We start from the raw sequence: 12,378 nt of genomic DNA, 5'->3' as shown, positions 1-12,378 counted from the left end.
GTTTGAATGGAAATGAGAATATCATTTTAAGTAGACAAAAAGAAGCCCACGCACTCCACTCTGAAGTAACTGTATTATAGCAAAGTCAATGTAGGACTATCTTTGAGATATTATTGTGTGTGGGAGACACAAACGATGCCCCCCACAGATGCAAAGTCTTATTTTACAAAGTTGAGCATGGGAGCACATAGGTCTATGGTTTACTGAAGGAGGAGTTATCCGGAAACGCTATGCACCTCTTATGCAAGTAAATACTCCAAAAATGACAAAGTTCAACTGTCTCCCAAAAGAGCAAATATTAATAAAAATCAAAACCCTGACCACATGCACACCTTCAATATATGTACAAACAGCCAGCAAAGTGAAAACTTCCTAGCCTTCAAACTGTAGGAGGAGTTATCCAGAAAGCTATGCACCTCTTATGCAAGTAAATACTTAAAAAATGACAAAGCTCAACTATCTCCCAAAAGAGCAACTATTAATAAAAATCCAAACCCTGACCACATGCACACCTTCAATATATTTAAAAACAGCAAGCAAAGTGAAAACTTCCTAGCCTTCAAACTGTAGGAGGAGTTATCTGGAATAGCTTTATACCCATAATTAGACGGACGGACGGAAAGACGGGCAGACGGAAGGACGGACAGACAGACGGACGGACAGGGGTAAAACAATATTCCCCCAACTTTTAGTTGCGGGGCATAAAAAAGATTGGGTTGTAAAAATCTGTGAACGTACAGCACTGTTATGTGTTACAACGCCTGTATTTGTAAGAACTAACAACTCTCTTTCCTTTTCTTAATCTAAATTCACATATGTCAACATATTTTCTCCATCACTGTTGTGTATAAATAAATAGTAGGAATTATCAAAAATATTAGACAGAACACAAGACCCCACCAACAACCGACTCCTCCTTGAAAATAGACACACAAACTTCTGATGAATAATGTCATATTCTAAGATAGCTGTGGCATATTCGTAAAATTTAAATGGCTTTGCTCTTTCTCTACCTTTTTAACCATTCAAAATGAACATGCGATACTCTAACAATTACTTAGTGTTCAGCTTTGGCAGAGGCTGATCTTGGATTTTTCAAAAAAGGGATGCGGCAGCCGAAATAGTTTACTGAAAATTTTGCAAAAGGACTGTGAAAAGTTTTTACGGAACTGAAAACATGAATTTTATAAAGGTGAGACTGTACAGCGCTGGTCTGTTTCTTTCATATCCATCATGTGTTGGTATATGACAAAGGTTTGGGTAAATCTTATATTGGAGCAATTAACACTCTTTGTTTTTAAGTATTTCCCATAAGTATAATAAAGAAAGTTGATAGAGGCTTGGTTCAAAAATATTAGGATAAGTAGACCCTTTGCATGTTTTACGGCATGTCGTATGAAAATCTATGAAATATATCTAAACCACAAAAATGGTAACCGTTTTAAAGGGGTGTGTTTTTATTTTGTTTAATTGAGGAGAGTACAATTAGGACGTGAACCATGGTAAGTTGACTAAGCAAGGATTAAAGCATCATAAAAAAAAAACATCAACTCTGCAAGAAACATACTTTATTTGAATTATGTTCAGAGGGAATAGAAAAAATTGAAAGCTTTGAAGAGTGTCAATTTAAAATTAAAGTTCCATATACAAAGATTTAAGGCTGTTGTTGGTTATTCATCTTCATCTTCATTTTTTCAAATCTATCGGAAAACATCTTCTTTTCACCATTTTCACCGTTACGTTTACGGTTGTATGGATTTCTCCCTGGACGACGACCTTTTCCCTAAGCTTGATTTTTATGTGAAGCATTTTTGTCACCATCTGACTGATCGAGGGATCCAGGTTCTTTCCTGTCTTTCCTGTCCTTTCTTTCAGGCCTATTTTCTTCATTTGACTTATTGGGTGATCCAGGTTCTTTTTTGCTCTGCTCATCGTTTGTCAGAGGCCTTTTTACTTCCTCTGACTGAATGGGTGATTCAGGTTCTTCCTGGCTCTGTTCATCATTTGGCGGAGGCCTTTTCGCTTCCCCTGACTGTCTGGGTGATTCAGATGCTTTCCTTCTTTGTTGATCGTTTATTAGAGGTCTTTTATCTTCCCCGGACTGACTGGGTGATCCAGGTAATTTCTGGCTATAGGAAACATTAATTACACAGCACGCCAAAACAAGTAATACTGTATTTCTCATTTTCTGTAATGTGAGAAAAATCTTGATATTCATTATACCCTAAAAGAGGTATCATGGTAATGGTTATGCAGTGTTTTGTCTGATTATCTCGAGCAAAAATGAATTTCGCCTTACTCTATAAGTGGATTACTTTTTGTATAACTCACTCTACACTCCACTGCATGGGAAAATAAAGATATTCCAACATTTTGAAAATCTACATGGCTATTGTTGCATCTATGTCTACCTGAAAAGGTAGAATTTCTTCCTAAAACTACATTGAAACTCTTTTAAGTTTATGCATGTGCTGTCAGTAGGAATCACATAGCGTGAAAATGTCTGATATCGTTCGACAGAATGGTACGGGCGTTTCCCTCTTTTGGTTGAACTTTTTCACAACATTTTTATAAAACTACAAGCCAAGATTTAAGTAACTATTTACATAAGGATAATTAAAAACTCGCTTCAAATATATCTTTTTTTTAACAAATATAGAGTAAAATATCAAATTTTTTACAGAAAAGGTAATGGCTATAAAAACCAAATGTTGCAGAAAACCCTACATTTGCACCCTTTCAAAATTGAGCATAATCACACTGACCCACTAATCGTAACTATAATAGATTTGATTGCGAAAACAATATTTAGAAAGTTATGAATTTATGAATAAGCCTTGATTTTTGCAATGATTTTTAATGAAGTAATCGAATTCTTACTTATGCTCTTCAATCGTCATAACAATTTTAAAATGTGTATGTATTATAGTTTTACGATTATAACTTTATATAAAAATAAGAAGATGTGGTATCCTTGCCAATGAGACAACTCCCCACCAGAGACCAAATGACTTAGAAGTTAACTATAGGTCACCGAACGGCCTTCAACAATGAACAATGAATACCGCATAGAAACCTATAAAAGACCCCCATAATGACAAATGTAAAACAATTCAGACGAGGAAACTAACGGCCTGTGTATGAACAAAACAATAATCGAAAAACTAATATGATACACAGCAACAAACGACAACCACTAAATTACAGGTTCCTACCTAGGATTTATTCCCAATTTCATTTATTGTCATTACCATGGCATAACATAAAGTCCTTTACTTTCAAAATAAGCGAAAAATTCCTCTATTTTACTGGTTGATTGTTTAAAAAAACTTTAAAACGTAATGAGAAAAAAAGTTGTTCTATAATCTTAAAAATGTTTCACTTACCAGACAGTTTTTAATAGTTTTTCCACAGCGTTTTACGATCTGCGCTTTGGCTTCTCCTATATGGTATTTATATACCGAAATTCATAAGATCGTGTTCTAAGGTGCTATACACGTAATGGTATGTTTTTTTCTATATCATGTCTCGTGATGCTAAATAGATACAAAATAATAATAAGATTAGCATTTCTATCACAATTGGAGTTAAGAATTTGGAGTTTACCTATAACACAAGATTATAGTTAGGACGTCCTTTCCCACGTACCGATCCAAAATCTACACATTTCACAGTCAGCTTTATATAAATAACGATTTTAGAATACAGTTTAAATAGCATCTTTTGTTATGCAGAAAAAAAATACATTCGAATTCAAGCCAAACTGTTATTCCCACGATGTAAATAAAGCATGTTGTTTTAATTGCTTTTACTTTTCAATGTCAACTGGACTAAGATCTTTAATATCTCAGTAGTTATAACTTGAATACTGACATACTATATAGGAAACATTCTAAAAATCAATGTATAACTAAAATAAACTACAATTTCCAAGGAAAACCTATCGCTCATTTTCGTAATAGCAGACACTTTAGAAACAGGGTTATTTCAGAAGCAATGATACTATTAAGAATACCCCTACGTTGCTTGTATTTTTGTTGTGTTTTTTTATCTCATTTTCATTCATACCGTTAAAAACTTGTTTCAAGAACAAATAATTCTCCAATGAGTAATTGGACAATATTGGATTTGGGAGATAGTGATGCACTGATCATTTTTGCGATTTACGATTCCCCTCTACCTCTAATAGCTTATTCAAATCAACCAACAACAACAACAAAAAAACAGTAAAGAAACACATTTCAGGGGAAATAACTCTTCAACGAGTCGTCAGATAGTTTATTTAAATGACTACTTTTGTACAAAGTGATGTGCTGATAACTTTGCAATTGACAAATTAGCTCTATTAAAAAAAAATGTTATGAAATATGAGCCAAAACCAGTGAAAATCGTAATAAATTAATTTTCCGGTAAAATAACTGATTTGATTTTCTCTATATAACTGTTTCAAGTCTTTTCTATTCTAGAATTATTTTTAGTTTAAAGTTTACCGGTTAATTCAGCACTCATTGTCGAGGGTCGTACGATTTACTTTTGAAACGTTTTAATTGTGGTATATGTTTTACCTCTTTTCACCTCCTATTAGAATTTACAATGAAATGACTTTTCCAATTTAATGAATGACATCTGTATAGAAAATAAAGAATCTATTTTTAATAATTTTTTATCATTACACTTGACATTACGATGATTTAAATGGTTTGACATTTTATAATTCGCGTCCTAACGATCTCTATTGGTCTTATCTCAACCACTGCGTTCATTATAGAATTAATCATGTGACATATTGTTATTTACAACACGGGGCAAGTAGCGGTAGATTTGAATAAATAAGCAATACACAGGTTATACTTTATATGTTACATTGCTGATTCTAAAATAGATCAATAAAAATAAATTACATAAAACAAAGTTACATATGGAAGTCCATAAAACTATAACAACGGCACAGTCCGCTGGAAATTCCTTAATTCTAGCAATACAGGGTCCGTATTCTATCGTTCGGAAATCCTCACTGCCTACACTTTCTAAAGGTCTCTTTTAAAACAAATGTTGAATTGCTCGAATATGAAATGACACTAATTAATATAAATTTGACATCTGATCTTAAGTCTTAATTTGGACCATTCACAAATACTAAGCTTAATCCTTCATATTAAAATGACATTGACTCTTTAAGTTCTATTTTATTAATTGAACTTCAAGCAGATTACAACATATGGATTTGAGAAAAAGATTGTAACATCATACAACAGTATTGAAAAATTATGAAATAAAGTCATAGAAATTTACACCATGACACATGCAACGATCTGACATTATTACAGATTCGGGGGATACTGTGTATAAATAGAAATATGTAATCAAATTAATGTGTGATACACACGCTTGCAGAACATGTAATGAATGAAGTTATTTGTCTGTTTGTCTTTTTAAATTGGCCATGGCGTTGTCAGTTTGTTTTCGATCTATGAGTTTGACTGTCCCTCTGGTATTTTTCGTCCCTCTTTTATTGTTTCTCTTGAATAATTTCAAATGTTGATACTTCAGTTCTAACAGTTTTCATTATTTTTCAAACCAAAAATTCTAGCAAGGAAGTTGCAACATCGTGATACACAGCGGTTCTTGAAAAGACAAAAGCAATAGAAGAAAAGAAGATACAGATTTCGAAAGCTCATTCTGCGGCGAAGGCAACTATTTTTCCATTTGGTTTTACTTCCATGTACAAAGAGAATCCATTTTGTAATACATTGCACGTGTAGTTTTACCGCCGTACATGCGCACAAACTATTTTCTATTCAATCTTACTAGTTTAGATTGATCTCTGCGTTCACATTTATATTTAGATCGGTTCACTTTAGATCGATTCAAACTAAACAATCTCTTTTAATGTTGTAGTTTAGACCGATCAAGATCGATTCAAAGCGTTCACATTGATTTTAGAATGTAGATTGGCATGGTCAGTGGGTTTTCATAGAGTTATTGTTCTTTGCATAGTTTCTTGCATATTATGTTCCGGATACTGTTTTGTTATTTAGAATTTAGATTTTAGACATTAGAATGGAAATTTGATGAGAAATGTTTATTTTTCTATGTGCCTCTAAGCCTACCAAGAAAGATGTGAGCAAGCTTCCCTAGATTATGGAGGAACCCTAATTACTGAATTACATTGTTATAAAGTTCACTGCACTTTATTATCGTATCATCTGTCACAGTTATTATAATTGACCGATCAGCACTGAACTTTCCCATATCTGCACGTTCTTAAATAAACATATATTAAGAGTTCAAATGAAGTTCTCATACACATATTGCCATTCTGTAGTCTGACCATCAAACGATGTACTTGTTAATAAATTAGTTATAGAAACTAAATTGTATTATTATAAAGCAAATATATTACATAATTTGGCGACGAGGAAAACTGAAAATTAAAATAAATGTGAATTTCTACATGTAACAATGCCAACTTACGGGAAATTAGACTCTTTTGAAGAATCCGAAGATTGTGTACAGTATGTAGAACGAATGGAACATTATTTTAACGCTAATGAAATAGACGATGAAGACCAAAAAAGAGATATTTTCTTGAATGTATGTGGGAAGAACATTTATTAATTAATTAGGGATTTATTAGCACCAGCCAAACCAGGAACTAAAACACTTGCCGTTTTATCGAAATTAGTGAAAGACCACCTAGATCCAGTACCATCAGAAATAATTCAAAGATTCAAATTTAACAGTAGAACAAAGCACAGCGATGTGTCAGTGAGGACATTTATTGCAGCACTAAGAAGTCTGACAGAATGGTGAAACGTTAAATACGATGTTACGAGACAGGTTAGTCGTCGGAATAAAGAGTGACCGCACACAGAGTAGGCTGTTAGCAGAGCCGAATTTAACATTTAACAAGGCATTGAAAATTGCTACCGCTATGGAGACTGCTGAGAAGAACGCAAAAAACATCCCAGCGAGTGGGACAAATGCAACAATTCAGAAATAGGTCAACAAAGTTTCAAAATCGTATACAAGAAACAACTCTGGAAATTCAAAACAAGGAGATTGTTACCGGTGTGGAGGAAATCACTTAGCCGTCGATTGTAGATTTAAGGAGGCAAAATGCCACATTTGTAAAAAGAAATGACACATAGCAAAGAAATGTCGTAACAAATCTTTCAATGGGCATATTAAGCGAAAATCGCAAAGAGTTTAAATCACGTTTTAAACCACGAGCTTATTTCATGGAGCAGGATGCAAGTAGCGAAAGTGAAAGTGAAAATGATGTGTATTCAGTTTTTCATTTTGGAAATAAATCTAATGAGGCATATAAAGTGCAAATCAATGTGAATGAATGTGAAATAGCCATGGAAATAGATACTGGAGCGTCAGGTTCTATCATGAGCGAAGATACTTACAAGGAATACAAGTCGAAATTCAGAATTGAACCGATAAACTCCGAACATACATGGGAGAGCAGATTCCTGTCATAGGACGTGCAATCGTCAATGTCAATTACAAGAAGGAAAGCGGAAAATTGCCAATACTGATAGTGAAGGGTAAAGGTCCAAATTTACTTGACCGAAACTGGTTGAACAAACTCCGACTGGATTGGAAAGATATTTTTTCCGTCGTTAGAAGTGATAATCAACCGAGCGATTTAAATGTGATCTTGGAAGCAAATAAGGAGGTTTTCAAAGATTTGGAAATGTAAAAGGCATGAAAGCCAAGATTTATGTTGAGAGTGCTGTACCGAAATATTTCAAGGCTCGCCCTTTGTCGTATGCGTTGATTGATAAAGTGGAGATGGAACTTGAACGTCTTGAGAAGGAGGGTCAAATTCAGCAAGTGGAATTTTCAGACTGGGCCGCTCCAATAGTACCTGTTGTTAAGGAGAACGGATCTATTAGAATGTGTGGTTACTACAAGGTAACCATTAATGCCGTTTCGAATTTGGATAATTATCCGATTCCTAAAACTGAGGATTTATACGGAACGCTTGGAAGGGGACAAGAATATACAAAATTTGACTTAAATCAAGTATATAAACAAATTGAACTTGGTGAGGACAGTTAAAGGTATGTGACTATAAACACGCATAGCTTCCAGCCCATGTATTTTCCAGAGAACACTTGAAAATGTTGTTCTAGGTATCTGCAATGTTTTGGTTCGAGTAGATGATATACTGATAACGGGTAAACAAGGGAGGAACATCTAAATACTCTTTCTGAGGCTTTGTCTAGATTTAAGAGAACAGGAATTCGGTTAAAGAAACAGAAGTGTGTGTTTATGGCAGAAGAAGTTGTTTATTTGGGATTTAAAATAAACAAACACGGAATCTATCTAGTGGAGAGTAAAGTTGAGGCAATCAATAAAGCCCCAAGTCCGATAGAGTCAAAACAGCTGTTGAAATCCGCATCAGTACTTGTACTTGTACATTTTGATCCGAAAAACAAATTAAACTTAGCATGTGATGCATCTCGGTATGGAGTCGGGGCCGTACTTTTGCATAAAATGGACGACGGCAGTGACAAACCAAAAGCTTATACATCTCGGACACTTACATCAGCCGAGAAGGACTATTCCGTTCTTGAAAAGGAGAGTCTGGCTATGATATTTGGTATCAAGAAATTTCATCAATATTTGTATGGACACCCCGTTACAATCATAACCGATCACAAGCCGCTCATAGGTTTATTTCGAGAAGATAAACCTATACCGACAATGGCCGCATCTCGAATTCAAAGGTGGACACTGACTTTAGCTGCATATGAGTACACGATTGTATACAAAGAAGGGAGTCTGAATGGTAATGCGAATGGACTAAGAAGACTATCGCTGAAAACAAACTTTGAAAAGACACCAACGCCAGGTGATACAATATTATTAATGGAACATTTATCCACTACGCCAGTTGATGCTAAACAGATTCAAAAGTGGACACGCAAGGACACACTACTGTCTATGGTGCTAAGATACATTTTGAATGGGTGGCCGTCAAAAAGTCCCGGTGAAGATATAAGACCGTATGTAAAACGAATGATCCCAAACCATCTATTTCTGAACTAAAATATTATTCAAGTGATCATACATAATGAGCTCTTGGATTAAATGATATATCCCTTCTACAATATTGATCATAGAATTGCAGTACATACTCTTCCTTTTCTTTATAATATTTGGATTTTTGTCCTTTTAACATACGGGTCTATGTATTGTCCAATTAAAAGGTATGAATAAAGGGAGATATAGGGTATACGTCAATAAGACAGCAACACAATGCCCAAAAATCAAAAGACATCTCGAGGCAAACATTAATAATGGCCTTCAATATAATATAGGTGTCTTTTTAATGTTAATGTTAGCTCTAGATCGACAAGTTAGGAAAAAAACCTATCAAAGATCTGCCATCAACACCGAATATTCAAATAATACATTACGGAATGACAATTGACAAGCAGCGACAAAGTTCCTAACTTTGGACAGGCACATGAGCATGCAAAAAGGGCGAGGTTTAACTAGATTTAGACCAATCACCTCTCGAATTCAAATGACCCAAAAGTGATATGAACATAATCTGAATAAGTACTTTTTCGCGTGTTCTGATTTTCACGGATTATGTATTGTTGTTGAATTGGCGTGTATTCAATATCGCGGTATTTCAAACAAGACCAAAATCGGGTTTGGACCTGCGTCGCCGCATGTTATTGATTGAAGTTGCATGTTTACAGAAGTATAACTGATCATTCCCTTTTATTGATGGCAAGAAACAATGAGTGTTGTAAAATTTCAAATTATCCGTAAACAGGAAGTAGCTTCTTTGCAGATGTAAGAAATTACTTACACGCTACAACTCATCCTTATCAAGCTGCAGACCAAATATAAAATCATTCATTTCAATAGAAGCCAAGAAAAATTTGACTGAAGTTTTCTACTCACGGTCTTTTGGACGGACAGAAGGAGTCGAGCGGTTACCAGGCCTGCTTTTGCATTTGACCACACAGATAAAAAAACTAAAACAAAACACAACAATTTTATACAATCGTGTAGTCCCACAATTTCGCACATTTTCAGGCAATAACATGAGTATTTGTATCAGTTTACACCATCAAGAGAGCATTCAAGTCAAAATCTGATGTTCTATGCTTTTGTATGACGTTACACGGGGAGGGGACGTTGATCGAGTAGGTAACTGGTTCGTTCAGAGAAACTATTCCAAACAAATGAAAATTACACTAAAGCCTTTATGAAAATTTGTGCATCCGAAGTGCTTTTCTAGACTTATATTTGCCACAAAAACTTTGGAAAGCCAAGGATGTATAAATACTTAAATACTTGAGGGGGTTAATGACTAAACGAGACATACAACGATTCCTTGTATTCACATCTACTAGATTCAGTAAATATGTCTCCTGACAAATAAATCCCGAATGTAACTTCCCATGATCTTTACTTGTTTGCTTTCGGCCTTAAGTGCATTCTGAGTGGTTATCCTTTGTTGAGTGCTGATCCTTTGTATCACGCGACTCTCGTTTGTCTTTGACAGAAAATCCGTAATTGAGAAAGGTTTAGATGCAAGCTATATGGATACAAGCTGGTCGACGGGGAAACCAATGTTTCTTTGAGACTAATCACTGACAGGATTTCCCTGAAACATTTACAGTATCTTGAGTACCGAATCAATGTCATTGTATACTCTACGTTTCATGTTTTGATACAAATGAATTTTGGAGTTTAATTAGTGTATCAGAATACGTGACCAAAATAGTTGAAAAAAAAAATAAACAAGCACCAAATTTGCCCTACAACTCTTTGTTTAGGTAAACTTTATAGATCTAAAACAAGGTCTTTTACTTTTTGTTTTGTTTTTTGGAATTACTATTTTTAAGATAACTATCATATATTACGATCAATAGTTATTACACACAGCCATAAACGTTAAACCTGACACTAGCATTTGCAGTTCAAGAACTATTGAATTACTTTAAAATATCCAAATTTCAACAGTTTTTGACATGCAATGATTGTCTTTTCGTTGATTTGGATATTTCAGTTTCAGTTGGATATTAAAGTAAACTTATTGATCCTTTGAGAAAAAAAACTTATGACGTCTTTATTTTCATACCGCCTCGGTGGTCTCGTGATAGATAGCATGTTCGCCTCGAGTTCTGGGTGTCCTAGGTTTGAATCCTGGCGGGATCAAACCACAGACTTGAAAACATGTGTTTGCTCCTCCTTCGCTAAGTCTGTGGAATTTAAGAATAAGACTGGCCGACTCGGAGTCAGAATAATGCGTCCAGGTAGGGTGACATGTCTTCCTTCGGACTATAACAGTAGCACGTTAAACATCCGGCTTAGACGACGTTTTGCATTTACGCCAATCTGCACATCATTTGCACCATTTTTGTTTTTCATTTGCGCCAATTTTTTTTTCATTTGCGCCAATTGACAGTATATAAGTTGTACAAAATTTATTGATGTTATAACAAAAAATACCCCTTACGTCTGCCATCTGCCCCCTGCTCACCACGATGAAGTGGAAGTGGGATTTCGAGCAGGATTAATCTCATTACACTTTTTATCAGTTAGTGCCTCAGACTTTATGTCCTCTGCAAATCAATAAGTTCAACATGCATGTACATACATGTACATATAACATGAACATATTCTCATTGAACACCACTTACCTGATTCGTTGGATTTACCTAAGTGACGGTAATTATCTAAAATGTATCAGATCTCACCTGTTTAAATTAAATTGGCGCAAATGAAAAATATGATTTTTTCAAAATTGGAGCAAATGTCATTGATGTACTCCCGGCTTAGAGTGTAGGTCTAGTACAAAGCAGTGTTTATTTTCATATAAAATCATCATGTACTCGTCTTGAGTATGCATTTAATTTGCCACTGAACGTTTAACAGCCATCCATCAATATGATGTTTCTACACTAAATCTGTTAACGATGTACTGCTTAATATTTTAGTGTAGGAAAACATGATTTATTTATTATTTGAAATTTATTGGGCTTTGAGCATGTTGAGGTAGTTTCGTTAACTGTAAGTACTCTAAGATCGGTACTGTGAGTCCATTTTCTTTCTGTTAGTTGTTTTTGTTCTTATGACCGATCCGATGTGTCAATGAATCCTTTTCCAACTTATTTTTACTTTTTTTTTCTTATGTTTGACTGCTCCTTCACCGTCTAGTCAGTGGGATATCCAGTGAACGAAAACAAAAGAAAATTCACTCTTCTTATGATAGAGTCGCGAAAGTCAATAATAAAACAAAGCCGGTGACGATAATGATCAAAAGTTATTTCCAAATAATAATTGTTCATTTCAAATAAGTTAATTGTTAAACTGTGTTATTAGAAATATACATGC

The sequence above is a fragment of the Mytilus californianus genome, unplaced genomic scaffold (genome assembly GCF_021869535.1).
Source record: "Mytilus californianus isolate M0D057914Y unplaced genomic scaffold, xbMytCali1.0.p SCAF_10, whole genome shotgun sequence".
NCBI classification, from domain to species: domain Eukaryota; kingdom Metazoa; phylum Mollusca; class Bivalvia; order Mytilida; family Mytilidae; genus Mytilus; species Mytilus californianus.
This window is presented reverse-complemented; position numbering follows the sequence as displayed.